This window comes from Aethalodelphis obliquidens, unplaced genomic scaffold (genome assembly GCF_003676395.1).
Source record: "Aethalodelphis obliquidens isolate GAN/ISIS:26980383/991018 unplaced genomic scaffold, ASM367639v1 scaffold112, whole genome shotgun sequence".
Taxonomy (NCBI): Eukaryota; Metazoa; Chordata; class Mammalia; order Artiodactyla; family Delphinidae; genus Aethalodelphis; species Aethalodelphis obliquidens.
The window spans coordinates 890,939-908,100 of NW_020838056.1; the positions used below are offsets into that span (position 1 = coordinate 890,939).

Sequence of the window (17,162 nt, forward strand, 5' to 3'; positions counted from 1 at the left end):
CCTATTCACACACACACACACACACACACACACACACACACACACACACACACACACACACACACACACACACACACACACACTTCTGGGGTAGGCCGAGGATCTGAAGGGAGTTATGTACAGATTCTGAAACTCCCCTCTGGGACTCCCTCCACTGTGAATCTACCTACCCCCCAACTCAACTTCCAGCCATCCTGGCAACCCTGAGCTCCATCGTCTGATACTTCATGAGTTCTAGTCGTACTGCACCAGAAACACTGGTGATTGTTCTCATTAGAGAAGCCTTAGAAATATAGATGTCACCCAGTGAGTGTATTTCCCTTCTTTCATGGGTCACATCTCCTCAAACTTCTTTTGCAGCTCTCTTGGTACCTTCCAACAGTTATTTTTATTTTTTTTCCAGAGTTTATAATTTTTTCTTCCAGTTTTATTGAGATATAACGGACATACATACTGTATAAGATATACAGCATGATCTGATTTACATACATCATGAAGCAATTATCACAGTATATTTAGCAAACACCCATCATCTCATATATAGATACAAAATTAATAGAAAAAAATTGTTTCTGGTGATGAGAACTTAGGATTTACTCTCTTAACAGCTTCCATATATAACATAAAGCAATGTTAATTACCATGTTGTACATTACATCCCTAGTACTTATCTATCTTATAATTGGAAGTCTGTACCTTTTGACTGCCTTCATCCAATTTCCCCCTTTAAAATTGTGTTTTACTAAAAAGATCTCCAAGCTTGCTTGTAGAGCCCTTTAAACTGGCAAACAGATCCTTCCAAAGGCTCTAACCTGGAACTTTAAAAAACACAGGTTACCAGGTTCCATCCCCACAATTTTCTATCAGTAGGGCTGGGATAGAACCTTGGCACTGTATTATTTTTTTAAGTGCCATACATGTTGCTGATGCTGCTGCCCTCAGAGCAAAGGGCTACAGCTGTAGACAAACTATATGACTCAACTCTATATATAACATTAGTCAGTAACCCAAGCTAAAAAACCCAAAACATAAACCTGACTCCACAGAGTAACCCTAACATCAGCTCCTTGCAAAGCATCTATTCATTAAGACAGCACATATTCTAACTTAATCTTTAGCAACCTTCTGCCCCACACGACGCATATCAAGTTTACGGCACTCTCCCAAGCAGAAGGACATCTTGCTGCTTTTGACAGCCTTACCATAGCAGTAGGTCTCCTAATTATGAGGCTCTCTTAAATTTAGGAAGAGTAGTAGAATATTATAGAAAGTAGGGTAAGCTAGGAAACTTTTATTTTCAAAATGTGACTCCATTACCTCAAAACAAAGAACTTCAAGGAACTCTAAATCTCTGTTCTATTGTGAGTCCAAAAATACACCAATAAATAAGTCATATCCTGGAGCTATATAAGAATGCCCAATTGGTATATTATCTTCTCAGTTTACCAAATTGTGATTTAATCAAGAGATTTTCTGTTCCACAAGAAATCTCTCCCACAATTCTTTCATTTATTCCATAGTTCCAGGATATAGCAATACCAATAGCATAAATGCAATGTAAAGATTTCATATATTCAAATTTTGTTATGCAACTGCTACATACCAAGAAGAGTAATAGATTCTGGGGACACAGTGGTGATATAAAATAGATGTGGTCTTTGCATTCTTGATAGACAGACAACAACTGAATAAACAATTACAAAGAGTGATAAGTGTATAACTAAGTAACAAGTGGGAGAATGGAGTGGAAATGACACTAGGACAAGTGCAAGGCCCTACTCAGAGTGGCCACAGGCTTCTGTGGTAACCTTCAAGGGTACCTTTAAGCTGTGAGGATAACTTTCAAGCTGAAACCTGAAGAAAGATGCAGAAGAGCCAGCATGTAAGGAGCAGAGCAGGAACATTCCAGAAACAAGAAAACATGTGCAGAAGCCCACAATCATCAGGACCCCATCATCTTTTAAGACCACGGTGGTTCGATTAAAGTGGCAAAGTGTGATTAAAATGAGATGAGACTGAAAATAGCCAGATCATGTAGGGCTCTACAGCCTTTGTTAAAAAATGTATTTTTTACTCTAAGTGCCACTGGAAGTCCATAAAAGGTTACAAGCAGGTGAATAACAAGATCATATTTGAGTCTTTCAAAACTGGCTTTGGCTATAATGAAAAAAAACTGAAAGGGGAACAGAAAAAAGGGAAACCAGTAAAGCAACTATAGCAATGTCCACGTAACAGACGGTGGTGGCTTAGGCTAGGGTAACAGCACTAGGAACAAAAAGTAGCTAGCTTAGAGAAATACTTTGGAGATAGAAAAGAGTCTCTGGTTGATGAACTGATTGCAGTAGATGAGAGAAATTAATGTAGATGAGAGGAATTAAAGATGACTACTAGGTGTTCGGCTTGAGCAATTAGGTTGTGATACTTACTGAGTTTGGTGCAATGTAAGAAAGGAGAACGTTTCTAGAACTGCGCTGTCCAATACAGTAGCCGTTAGTCACACATGACTATTTACATTTAAATTTTATTAAAATTTAGCTCATCAGTGACATTCCAAGTGCTCAAGAGCCACATGTAGCTCGTGGCGACCGTATCAGACCACACATATGTAGAACACTTCCACCATCACAGAAAGTTCTACAGGACACTGCGGTTCCAGAGGGAAGTTAAAAAAAAATGCACCAAATGCTGAGTGATCCAGCAAGACTAAAGGTAAAAAGTATCTCTTTGACTGGTCAGCATGGAGGTCCAACAGTGAGTTCAGCAAGAGCACATTCACTGAAATAATGAAAGCAGAACACACACTGGAATAGGAGATGAAAAATGAAGACCATATCCATAGGATATCTCTTTCAGACTATGAAAGGGAGCAGAGAAATTAAAGGGGCATTAGCTGGAAAAAAACAAAGGTCGTCCAATTCCAGAATATTCACCCATTCAACAAGTATTTATTAGCACCTACAACTTCCAGATGCTGTTCTGAGTACCAGGCATACAAATCAGAAAAAGACAGTGATGGGGGAAAGAACAAGCGAGTAAACAAATGTTACTTCAGAGTATGATTAAGTGCCACAAACTAAATAAAAGAATATAATAAAGTGAAAATGAGTGAGGAGGGAAGAACTCAATCTGACATGAGCCATAAATGACAGGAAGGAACCACCTCTGCAAAGATGGAATATATTTGTATGCTATTGGGAAAGATCCAAAATGAGGTGAAAAGATTTAAAAGTCATTCACTCCACACATATTCACTGATCATCTAGTTATGTACTATTATTCTAGGTACTGGGAAGAAAACAGTAAGGAAATAGACAATAATCCCTGTCTTCCTAGAGCTTATGTTCTAGGAGGCTAAGAAAAAGGGGGTAAAAAGGTAAAATATCTATCATGTTAGACAGTGATGAGGCCTAAGGAAAAACAAAAAGCGAGATAGGAGATAGGAAGTTGGGGAAGAACTGCACTTTTACTGAGTTCGCAGAGCCTATTGTTTCTAACTCCAAAGCATTCCTCCAATCTAGCTACTCTGTGCCTACTGCTACTACCCTAACCTAAGCCACCACCATCTGTCACCTGGATGATTGCCGTAGTTATTTTACTGGTTTCCTCTCTTTCTTTCTTATCTCCTTTCAGTTTTATTTCTATGAAGAGTGAGAGGAGGAAAGGAGTAGGTGATAAAGAGAGTAGTCCAAACACATAGGAGTTAGTGCTTTTACAGAATGAGACGGTTAAGCCCCTGGAGGTTTTCAAACAGAGAAGTTATATGATCTATTGCTTTAAAAGGATTATTCTGGCCACTGTGTTGAGAATACGTTTAAGGGGAACAAAGGTGTAAGCAGGAAGACCAGTTAGAAGACCTGTGCAGTAATCCAGGCAAAAGATTAGGACAGCAAGGCTATGAAATGGCATGGTAAGAAATGCCTAGATTTTGGACATATTTTAGAAGGAGAGCAGACACAATTCTCAGACAGGGTTTGGATATGGGGTGCGATAAAGACAGTCAAGAACAGCAAGGTTTTAAGTGTGAGTAACTGGAAAGACAGAGTTCCATTTAGGACAGACTAAGAGAAGCAGCTTTAAGAGAAATTGGGAGCTCAGTTTTAGATATTACATTTGAGAATGCTTCTGAGACATCCAAAATGTTGGGGGAAAAGTTGGCTATCAGGATCTATAGTTCAGGGGAGAAATCCAGGCTAGGGATATAAATCTGGAAGCCATGAGCAAATAGATTAAATACCATGTTTAAGGCTATGAGACTGGAGTGTATTTACACAATGAAAAAGGAGAGGTCCAAGGACTAAATTTTCAGCCACTACAACATAGAGGTCAGAGATGACAGAAAAAGCAAGGAAGACTAAGGAGGAACCACCAGTGAGGTAGAAATAAAACCTGCTAGCAGATGCGGTGGCCTAGAAGCCAAGGGAAACTTGTGTCTCAAGCAACTGTACCAAATGCTACTGAGAGGTTAAGTGAGATGAGGACTAGAGATTTATAAAATGGTGGTCACTGGTAGGGGCTGAAAAGAAAAGGGGAGAGAGTGTATCCAAGCAATTGTTTCAAAGTGTCTTGTTCGAAAAAGAAGCAGACTGGGTGGATGAAAGGAGAAACAGGAAGAAAAGATTTTTTTGTTTTAAATGGGACAAATAATATCATGTCTGTATGCTCATAGAAGGAAAAACCAATGATGCAAGAGAAGGAGAATGACAGGGTCGTATTCTTGAGATCAAGAGGGAACGGGATCTAGTATAGAAATGAGCTGGTTGTCCTTATCTCTGAACACTACAGTTTGTCCGTGATGACAGAGGAGAAGGTAAAGGGCACAGTCACAGATGTGGAAGCATACAGGAATTCTTCCAATTATTCAATATGCTTTGTGAAATAGAAAGCAAGGGAAATAGATGAAAGCAAGGATGGGGGAGTGGGTTTGGGGAGGTTTGAGGAGAGAGGAAAAAGATACAGTCATAAAGAGGGGTGAACTAAGAGACCAAGGACCACTGGACATGAAATCAGAGAGGGACAAGGTTGTTGAGAGTGTATATAAGGAAGTGATTATGATTCAACATGAAATTTCAGTTGGGTAGAAGTGAGGGTGAGGGATACTGAAAAGCTTAGAAAGACAGTGTAAGTTTCAGTGGGGCTGAAAGGCTGTTTGAATTGAAGTACTGGGGTGGCTGAATCAGATGGAAAAATAAGATCACTGGAGGAGAGGACATCAAGGAACTAAGAGGTCAGAACGGCGGAAGCATCCTCTACATCAGTGTTACTCAAAGTACCAGACCACGACACCCTAAGGAGCTTGTGCCAGATTATATAAACCAACATACTGCTTCCTTCATCAAAAAAGTTTTGGTACCAAAAAAAGCCAGCTGAACTAAACACTGAACTTAGCAACACAGGTGAGTTACATTTTGGCACAAACTCCTTACTGCAATTCATACTGGTAACAAACAGTTCACAGACCAGGTGACATTTTGAGCAGCACTGCTCCACATGGATATTGATATCACCAAGAACCAAGAATTATGACAGAAATAAAGACGACAGTGAGCCAGGAGATAATGGTATTCAAGGAAGTAGGGGAATGACCCAGGAAAGTTGGGAGATGACTGAAATGAGGAGGGGTAGTGGGTGGTATAATTTGATGGCATGAGAGTCAAAGCTTAAAGTTTTGGAAAAGAATGGTCAAGAAGTGATAATGAGGAACAAAGAAAACATCTACTCTACCTCTTCATTCACCAATAAAAGGTGTGCAAGAAGAGGAAACATCTACCACTTCAGAGAGTTTCAAAGTCAGTAGCATTATCAGCGGAGAGGCTAGGTTACAGCTGGAGCAAGAAAGAGAAGGGAACATTCCCAGAACAGATAGACAATAAAAAGGATTTGCTAAGGACTATGAGTTCCAGAAGGCACAATGAATGGACTTCAGGAGATGATAATATGTGGGAGATGGAGACCAAAAACAGCAATGGGATTCAAATGTGGAGAGATACGGGTAATACATACAGAAGAGTGAGGCATAACTAAAGAAACAAAGTCCTACATAAGGCATGTGTTAGGACTGACCTCTGACCAGAATATAATGCTTACTCCTTTATAAAGATGGACCCTCCATCCATGCAGATTGATGATAAGAAGGTGAAGGAGTTCCTACTTATTTAGCTTCTGATGGGGAAAAGGGGACTAGTATGACGAGCAAAGAGATGGTTAAACAGTCTTCTGTCTTAGCACTTTCTAGAGAAATGTAATACGATCTGGGGTGTAACGGCAATAAGGAGAAACCTAAGGCTCTTTGGCATATAGTCAGGGCATTCTTCAAGCATGATTCAAGAATGTAAGTATTCTTACAAAAAAGATCCAGTTTTAGTATTTTAACTATCATTACTTTGTCTTATGAGTGACTCCCAGATTTCTAATCTGTTAAACTTTCTAGCCTCTTTTCATTCTATGGGGAACAGACTGGCTGGCACTCTGACTCGGACCTAGGAAAAATGACAGCAGAATTAAGGCAGGAAACGGTGACCTATAGAGGACAACTATCAGATATGAGTTTCACCTTGTAAATGGATCACAGAGGACATTCATAAGTACAAGTTACAACGATATAAACCTCACTCATATCTCATATGGCTTTTCCAAGAGAAGATATCAAATTAAAAAAAAATAAAATAATTTAAAAACTAAACAAACTTTAGGTAAAACAACTTTAAGCAAAGTACCAGAAAGACTAATAAGAATCTATCTAAAGAGTACCATGTCAGCATACTATGTTTCCTATATAACATTTATGTAGTGTCTACTTTTGTATCTAAATGAACTGTTGGGTATAAAGTAATGTTTGACATTGCTACATTCTTTCAGTTGCTCAGGAAAGATTTGAAGTGTCTACCTCAGCACTTTCTACACAATAGAATGGAACTCCACTTAGAAACCTCCATAGTTAGTTGGATTGAAAAATATTTCCAAGAAACCCTTGTTCCTCCCTTACACATGGGTCATTCATCTGATATACAGAAGACTTCAAAGACAGACTCACTCCCTACACCCTTACCCCCAAACCACTTAATTATACTATAAAGTAGGGGGGCAGCTTTTACAACCCCCTCCCTGAGAAGCAAATTACAATCATTAAGATCATCTTCAAAATGCATTCCCGAGAAAGTCTGCAGTAAATCTAACTTCTCACAATTTTATATGGATAATGTACAATAGTGTGTGTACATAAATATCACAATTATTTCAGCTATCATAAAACCCTGTTAATAAAAGAAACTTATTAACTAACCCTTTAACATGTGCACATCTTTTCGTTCCAAGTCAGATCAGCTACCAGCATTTAAGATAAGATTTATCACAGCTATCCTTTGTATGCCATGAGGACTGATGAACTTCAAAGAACTGAAACAGGTTAAAAATATCTCCCTCACCCCCAATTTTTTAACTAATTGTTTAACACACCTGTTACATCAGTTAAAAGGAAAATATCAGTCCAGCAACATGTAAGTTATGAAATCACAAGTAAAACCATGGGAATATTAGTGAAGAAATTAATAGATGGAAAGAAACGGGAGCAAAATGGCACTGCATGAAGCAGTTTCAAACCAGCATCATCCAGCTATTCATACTTTTCAAACTGTTTTTTTTGGGGGGGGGTTGCGGGGGAGGCCTTTTCAACAAGTTCAAAAGAAATCAGGGGCAGGAAATTTCTGGACTATTACAAGAGAAACTTTACAGTGGCTCTGTAAAGTTATATGGGGATTGCGGAACAGGCCAAGGGGTGAACACCTTGGGATGAATGTTTTGTGAAAAGTCCACTGATCAGTTTGGCTTGCATTCTATACCATATCATATAAAAACAATTGCAGTCTACAGCACTATTTTCAGATTTTTTTTTAAAACCAATGTTGGCCTATGTTTTGCGTTTTCAGCCCAGACATAGTCTGCCATTTAAACATGTAGTCAGAAAACTAAATACCTAACTTTCCAAACTCTGGAAATGAAAAACCTTGCCCTAGCAGCAAAAGATTTAACCAATATCTACTTAATTGCCTGCATAAATTTATTCTGACCAAATAGCAGTAAGCCATTAATTTAAATAAAACTAATATTCAATTAATTTTTCATTACCTAAACTTTGCTTTTCAGTTTTAAATCTAGTCTGATAATAGTTTATCACAGAAATGCAGACTTTGGCTGAAAACCAGGACATGAGTTAACGCCATCAATAAAATTTCAGGCTGACATGATTGTGTACACACAGCCAGAATTTGCCCAGCATTTTCGGTACCTTCAAATATTAAGTTTTGAGACCTCATTTAAGAAAACATTTTAAAAAACTATACTTAAGATGATCAAGTAATAAACACGTTATTTCTCCTCCTTTTCCTTGACCCAACCCATCTTAATTCCTAAACTTATAAGTGTACGTTTCCCAGATTTCACAAAGTTAGTAATATGAACCTGTTTTAAGTTCCTAATCTATAATCAATTGATACAAGGCATTTTTCAAGTGCCAAATATGAACCTAATAGTTTAACAAATCTTACTTCCTAAGTTATACATATATATACTTATGTATACATAGATACAGATGCATACACACCCGGAGAATCGTATTACCTTCAATCATTTAGTAGAATCATCATTATAAAAAAACTATACTCTAAATGGACTACTGCAGATGTCACAAACTGGCAGATCCTGCCAACAGGTGTATTTAATTTGTGTTACAGTGTCTCAAAACACGAATTTCATTCACCAATGTGTGCAAATCATGGGATGCACATTAATCCAGATTTCCTGCTTCTCTTAGGGGAAAAAAAATTCAGATGATGTGGAAACATGAACTACTTTCCCACACAATGGCTGGAGCTGAAGACTGGCTTAGATAGGACATGTGTTCCCCAATTTGTCGTAGTTCACAGGGTCCCAGTTAGTCCATACCTGCCTGGCCCTGGAGACACTGAGTAGTTATTCCCACTGTGATGCAACATCAATCCTATATGGTTTGTGACAGCAATCTTACTTTAGTCACTTATCTTGAATGTCAAATTGTTGCATGCTATATAAATGAAGACAAGCAGCCTATTTCAAGAGATAAATTAGGTCCTCAACAGGCAGAATTTTTTTTTTTAAGTAAGATGTACATAGTTTTCAGGAGAACTTTCAAATCTACTCTCATCTCATAAAAATCTTGGAAAACTGGAATAGAAGCTATTTGACCTACAGACAGTAAATGATGCAAATACTAGTTATGGACTTAGACATTACTTATTCCACACATGATGCTTTAAGAGGGATCACAACCCATTCTGAAATAACCATTTATATAAAACAGCTGAGGCAATCTTGCCTCATGTTTTTAAAAAGGTGTAACAGGGACTTCCCTGGTGGCGCAGTGGTTAAGAATCCGCCTGCTAATGCAGGGGACACAGGTTCAAGCCCTGTTCCAGGAAGATCCCACATGCTGCAGAGCAACTAAGCCCGTGTGCCACAACTACTGAGCCTGCGCTCTAGGGCCCGTGAGCCACAACTACTGAGCCCGCGAGCCAAAACTACTGAGCCCGCACGCCTAGAACCCATGCTCTGCAACAAGAGAAGCCACCACAATGAGAAGCCCGCGCACCCAAAGAAGAGTAGACCCCGCTCGCCACAACTAGAGAAAGCCCACACGCAGAAATGAAGACCCAACAAAGCCAAAAATAAATAAGTTAAATAATTTTTTGAAATCTATTAAAAAAAAGTATAACAATACATTTCTTAAATAGTCAAAAATCATTATCAATGTTTCCACAAAAATATACTAAATTCCAAGAGCAAAATAGAGCAGTAAGTGATAATAGTCATTTTCCCTCCCTACTCAATCAACTTTTAAATTTCATTTCAAGCACCTATTTATGGAAAATATACAAAGTTAAAATTTTTTTTTCTAAACTGAGAATTTTCCATAAAATGACCATTTGACTTCTAAAAGCTATTTTTTTTTTAATGTTTGCTTTTATTTATTTTTGGCTCACTGGGTCTTCGTTGCTGTGCGCAGGCTTTCTCTATTTGCAGCGAGCGGGGGCTACTCTTAATTGCAGTGCACGGGTTTCTCAATGCGGTGGCTTCTCTTGTTGCAGAGCACGGGTTCTAGGGCATGCAGGCTCAGTAGTTGTGGCTCGCGGGCTCTAGAGCGCAGGCTCACTAGTTGTGGCATACGGCCTTAACTGTTCTGCGGCATGTGGGATCTTCCTGGACCAGGGCTTGAACCCGTGTCCCCTACATCAGCAGGCGGATTCTTAACCACTGTGCCACCATGGAAGTCCCTAAAAGCTATTTTTAAATGGGCTTTCTTCCTGTTACTAATCAGAATCTGATTTAAAACAAGTATTTTCATAAAATAATGATACTAATAGAAACAGCAAGAACTTTTAACATAGGAGTGTGGAGAAAGGTTTTTACTGAAAATTTTAAAGGTCAAAATACTGGTATTGTGCATCACAGCACTTTACAAATGTATATGCTACACAAATGCCTATAGTCACTAGGCATTGTGCTCTTGAGTTCACGTAAGTTGACTCAACTAGCTTTGTTGATATCCAGTTCTTAACACAGACATAATATTCCTTGAAAATAAAACCAAGTTGAAGACTTACTCATGTTCTACTGTATAACAGATTTTAGACAAATTGACAATTCACTTCTTTGTTAACTTCTTCTGAGAATTTTAGTTTCTGTAATTCATTAATATGGCTAGACATGAGGATCATTTACCCCAAAATTATACTGAGTTTTTGGTTTACAATTATGATATATTTAAGCAGAACTTCCTATTTTAAGTAACAAATAAAATTTAACCCCAAACTTAACTTTGACCTTTCTCCTGCAAATAATGGTTGAGATGACATGTTCTCAAGACAATCTTTTAATTAGCAGTAATAATATAAATAAGCTATTCCAGAATTCAAAAGGTTCCTTGACTGATGCTTTCCCATCAAAACCGTTTGTAAATATATTCCACGCAAACTTGATGGGGAAAAAAATACCACTGGCATTATATCCACTGGAGGGCACTCAATGTGACCGCAGCATGCAATAACATGCCCTAACTCTATTCTCACTCAACTGCATCAAGTTTGAGGGAGACTTTGGGGATAGGGAATCTCTCTTAAAAGAAGAGATGCCCACAATTAACAAACTTACAAAGATAGTTAAACTCTAAAAAGGGTTCCTAATGTGATTGACTTTGTCTATTAAGAGCCGCTTTTTCCTTAGGGAGAAAGCAGATTAAATACATACTTCAAGGATACAGGCAGGGTTCAGGCCTCAACAGAAGTATCTAGATTTCAAACCTGGTCAAGCTCAGACTTGCGTAAAACACAAAAACAGCATTCTTAAGTAAACAGAGGAAATAAAGGACTTTCTCCAGAGTTTAAGTGATGAAAAACTACACAAGTTAACTCCTACTCATTTGCAAGCAATACAAATCATATATTTTCCTTTCATGAAACTTAAGTACTTATTTTAGCCTATTACTCTATCACACCACAATTAGAAAAGTATTACATAAACAATAGTCTGTTAAAGAATGAGAACTGATTCTGCAACTCAGTATCCTTTCAATGAGGGTACAAGAGGCAACAGCTACATGCTCTGGACTAATCAGCAAACAGTAGCTCCTAGTCTATGTTTTACTATTTACTTTTATGGTATAAAAATGTTTTTAGTCAAGGTGTTTCAACTAAAGATACCATATTCGCAACAAAGAGAGAGCTACGAGAATACAACTAAGTTAACACAACTAATGTTTTCACAACCAATGTCACAAGTCAACATGTAGCACGAAAGAGTTGCCAATACTTTTTATTAGAAGTTTGTCCTGCTCTAAATGCATTCATCCCTTCTGCCCTGGGTTGGCAATCAAGCACGCTTCCAACCAAGCTCAAAGTACAAACTTAAAATTTACCACCTCCTCCTCTACAATTATTATCAGCAACTAGTAAACCATAAAAGAGAGATAAAAGCTTATTATAACTGGACAGATGTATATTGTTTCATTTCAATAACACAAAAGTTTCATTTGGCTGAAGATACTACATATACTCCATTTCCGTGGTTTTAAGTTCACTGCTACTTATAACTATAGAAGACTGAGATTCAAACTTTTGAATTCTCCATGTTCCTAGTTTCAACAATACTTACGCTCCTCTTTCCACCCCTCCCAACAATAAAAAAGGATATCTGCAGATAAAGTTTTCCTAAGAACCAAATCTCAAAACACCCTTAGAGAAATTTGCCTACTTCATATTTTCCCTTTCCCATTTGGGGAGGTGGAGGAGGGAAGTGTCTATGAAAACAAAAATACACTTCATTTATATGTATAATTTTTATTCTCTTCATCACTAGTAACAGTAGGAAGCTCAATTCAGTTTCAGTTTTAATATGGGAATCTACATTTTTCTACATAATTACCTTGGTAAAGGAAATAGACAACATTTCAAAAGAAAGAAAATTATTGAACACTTACTGACACTTGAACACTGCTAAATGTTTTTTTTTTTTTTTAACCACTTTTTTTTTTTTAATTTGTTTTTTCTTAAAGTGATTTTAAATGACTGCTCTAGCCTCTGGGAGAATCTCAGGCCTAGAACTCCACAAGGGCTCTAAATTACATACTATACTAAACTTTCTAGTGCAGTTTTTTAATTTCCCCCTCAAGGACTTCAGACTTGAAAAGTCTCAGCATTCCTTTAATCCTATAGAATAGTCTTCTGGAAGTTTTTCAAGCTACTGTTGCAATCACTTTAGGGCCTTGTACATGGCCTTCAGAACAAAGACCAGGTCAAAGTAATGAATACTGGGCACAACTTAATCAAATTTTGTGAAAGGATATTCTCAAACCTTAATGGTACTTTTTTTTTTTAACCCAGATATTTGTGGGTTTAAATGTAAAAGTAAAATAAATGTAGCAGCCGCCTTAGTTCACACCGGGGGGCGGGGGGGCGATGAGCCTCCCAAGTAGAAGTTTACGTCACTAATTTAAGCAGATACTAAACAGCAGCATTATATAAATAACATTTCAAGCTATGTCCACTATTTCTTAGGACGAAGACAAGTTAACAGGAAGATAGCTAAAGGTACTTAATGTACACCAAGGGACAATAATGAAATGGCTTCCCAAGTTCCAGACAAAATACTTTATAACTTAGCGATCTAAAAAACAGCAGCCCAGACTTTATCAAAGGCTAGCCGTCTCTTCAAGTTGCTGTCTAGTCTAAGCCACCACTATTCACGACACAAAGCTCTCGTTTCACTAAAACCACTCCTCGATTTCCTTCTGCCGACCTCTGCATACCAGCAGGCCAGTCTCCCTTCATTCACCACTCACAAACTCGGGGGGGAGGGGAGACCACAGATGTCTGGAAGATACAAAGTAGGAGACAATGCTCCCTCCAACAGGGAACAGAAAACGAAGGAAACAACTACATCCGACTGCCAAAGCTTTCAAGTTTAGCGGATTCAGAAGCAGGCTGTAAGAACTGAACTTCGAAAGTCTCTGTTCCAAGTCCTCTCCCCAGACAAAACACGGAACGAAGTTGCAACGCTTGAATTTCCTTCGGGCAATTTCGTAGCGAGGGTAAAATTCAACCCGCTGGAAAGTGTTCTCAAAATCAAGTTTAGCTGCCATGAAACTATCTGAATAAAGAATTTCCACGAACAAAATTTTCGAAGCAGTCAGAGGCTGAATCCCATGGGTCACTTGATAAGAGCCAGTAAGCCAGTCGCCCTCGCCCTTATTTTTCCCAGGACCTCCCTTGCACGCCGCTTTCACCCACCTGCACCGTACAAGAAAATATACGTGCAAGATATGGATTTTTATCTGTGCAAACCCTCCTGGCGCATCGCACCGTCTGCAATAATAGTTTGGATCCTCTAAGGTTTAAAGTTGCTTCGATTTAAACAAGCGCACTCACACCGGCAGGGCATTAAAAAAAAAAAAAATACTAACGATCCTCCTAACAATCCGTCCTTAAGCACGAAAGCGGGAACCTGGAGATGGGACCTCGGGTGGCGTCCCAGGCCCAGCGCCCGCACCCCAACTGCCCGCGGAGGCCGGGAAGGCGGAGTCCCCCGTCCCCCCCCCCCCCCCCCCCCCGGCGCATCCCGAGGCGCAGGGTCCCTCCCCCAAACTCAGCCACGGCCGGAGCCCCGGACAGAAACCACAGCACTCCCCCCCACACCCCGCCGGCCATCCGAGCTCCAGGACGCGCCCTCGCGGCGCCCCCCTCCCCGAAAGCGGTGCCCCCCGGGCCCCCTAGGAGCGGCGCGACCGGAACCGGGCCAGGCCGCCGCCCTCCACCCCCCGAGCGCGGCCCGCCTCCGCCGCCTCTCCGGCGTCCCCAGTCCGCAACCCCCGCTCCCCACCCGGGGCCTCTGGGCTGCGCTGGGCCCGGTTCCCAGCCGCCGCCGGGACCGCGCGCCCGCGACGAAGTTTGGCTCCGAAGCGGGAGTGGGAGCAGCCCCAGAAGGGTAAGGAAAGGAGCGCCCAAGCACCTCAGGGGAACAGGCTCCTCCCGCCGCGATAGTCCGACCGTCCTCGGCCTGCAGTGGCGGCTCGACGAGGAACGGAGCTGCTCCTCGGACCTTCCTCGGTCTCCGCCTCCCCTCGCTCTCCGCTCCCAGGGCCGGCCTAACGCGGCTGCCACAGACCGAGAGGCTTAAAATGGCGCCGCACAAGGAGCTTTTATAAGTCGCGCAGGAGCCTCTGTATCCTGCCGCCAGCGGCGCAGCGCGAAGCGTTCCGCCGCGCGAGGACAAGGGGCGGGGCGCGGGGGGGCGGTGGAAAGTAGTCCCCGCTCTGCGGAGCAGCCCGCCGCGGTCTGCCCGCCCGGGGCAGGGGCGGGGCGCACGCGTCCTCTCCGGACGCTGTCCCGGGTAGAGGCCGGCGGCTGCCCCGCCGTGCGGAACGGGAGAGCGGCCTGCTAAGGCGCCGTGGTCCGAGTCAGGGAGGCCGGGGGCCCCCCGCGAGCCGGGGTAGGCTGGGGAGAGGACGAACGCTGGTACTCTCCACTGTCCCGAGCCCGACGTCCCGCCTCGCGCGTGCCCCGGGCCGTGAGAGCGGACGCGGGGCTGGCCGCGCGCTGCCCGCTGCTCGCGGGAGGCGGCATCGGGACCCAGGCCCTCTGGGGCCGAGCGGGCCAGGAGGCACAGGTCCCGGGAGGGCGGAAGTTTGGGACCGGGGCCGCGCCGGCGGCGCGGGGAATGAGGTCGGGGCCCGCCCGCTCCGGGCGCTGCTGGGCGCCGCCGCCGCCCGGCTCCCGGTCAGGGGACCCCGGCGCGTTCGTGCTTCCGCCGTAGTTGCGGTCTGGGCCCCAGGCTGTCTGCAGGACTTGGCTCGCAGGCGAGCCAAGAGCCCCAGAGTCCCCCCACGGTCCGGATCGTGGATCTCGCATTCCTACCGGCTGTTCACCCCGAATCTGGAAATGAAGTACCCGGCCGAGCCGCCGGTTCTCCCCACTCCCGAAAGCTGTGAACTCGCGTTAGGATAGGCGCCTAGCCCGCAATTCAACAAGTCCTGATGAGTCCCTACTGTGAACAAATGACTGATAGAAATGGACTAGCTCTAGAGCCCTGCCAACTAGGTTAATTCTTACAGATTCCATTTTCATCTGGTTCCACTTTGTTACTAAGTATCAATAGATTTTTGTGGTGGTGGCGAGGATTTTTCTTCGGAGGAGGTGCATTTATAGGGTATCACTTATTTAAGAAATCCAAGTATGTTGTTTATGGAAAGAGCTATCGATTAGGCAGCTTCTAATTTTTAAAAACGCATTTTCTATTCTTCAAAAACATTTTCGAATTCGTCTTAATAGGTTGAAGTTGGTTCTTCATTTACCTTGGAAATGTCTCCATTGTAATCCAGCAGGATTGGCATTTGTCAAAGCTGAAAAAATTATGATCGATTCACTTTCTCTAGTCTGTTGTCGTATGCTTATTTTTCCTCCAAAACAATGGAGAGAGTACAAAAAGCAACAAAGTTATCTTGAGGCTTTTATCTCTGTAATTAATGCATGCAAACAATAGGTCTTTATACATAGGTACTGGCAGGAAACCGTCTTACTCATTCACTCATGGAGTAGGTTATGTAGTTTTACGCATAGCTATGCTTCAGGGGCAACATGTTCTTTAAATAATTCAATTTTTCCCCCTATCTTAAAGATATTTTATTATATACCGTGGTAATGTTAACTGCTGTCTATCACCATAGCATACGTGGGGCCCTGCAGTGGGAAAAGTCCACAGACTAAGATGATGTTCAGTGAGATCCATTGTCTACAATGACTTTCTCATTTGTGTCTTTGCTAGTAGTTCTGTAGAATTAAGAGTAGAGGATGGTTGCAGTTAACCATCTGGTCATAATTTGAACAGATCGAAAGGAAAAAGATACTTCATCAAAGCAGTGTTTCTAATATAAACTTAAAAGTGTAAATGGCATTTTTTCAGGTACTGATCCCCAATTTTAATGTTTATGTACACAGTTAAAGAATATGCAGTTGATTTGATTAAAGTCATATATTTAAAATAAGATGACTAATAAATATCAGAGTAATTTTTTAACAGACGTTTCCTTTTTCTGTGTTCAGGTTTGGTTTGGTTTTGCTGAATAAGGCACACTATTAAAACTGGTTAAGAAATATCTGCACCATTAGAACATCTAAAGGATAAAAACTCTTCTAGGTTTGTATTTCTCTATTTAGATGCCAAAATAATTGAAGCATTTTTCTATAATTTAGATATCTTAATCTAAATTTATAATTAATATTTAAAATCTCTAGTTAATACTTTAAGCAAACACATGTTAGTAAAGGAAATGTAAAATTTGCAGCAAGCTATTTTTCCCATCACATCTAAGTGTACTGAAGAATTACTGGGTGACTAGCACTAAGACGAATTAGTTGAATTTAACAAATTGCTCAGAATTTTTATTTGCTTATCCCCAAGATAGAAATTGTTCCAATTGCCTCACCAAAAATATGAGATGAATAACTTCTCTGAAATGAAGACAAATATTAACATTAAACCAACAAGAAATACAAGCATCAAAATACCTGATGAGTTAGTGAAATAAGTGATTTTGTAAAAATGATTTTTAAAAATTGACCTTGGGCAATATATTTCATAAAAAA

At 41.0% G+C, this 17,162-nt stretch overlaps 1 protein-coding gene across 3 annotated transcripts in view; it reads right to left on the minus strand.

The window, feature by feature from the left end:
• Positions 1-14,744, minus strand: part of CTNNB1 (catenin beta 1) — a 43,589-nt gene extending 28,845 nt beyond the window's left edge. For 2 of the 3 annotated variants that reach the window (XM_027097137.1, XM_027097136.1), the window contains exon 1: positions 14,530-14,744. The gene's annotated coding sequence lies outside the window, so the exon portion shown is untranslated. The remainder of the gene's footprint in view (positions 1-14,529) is intronic. The other variant, XM_027097138.1, reaches the window with a different exon arrangement.
• Between the last annotated feature and the right edge of the window lie 2,418 nt (positions 14,745-17,162).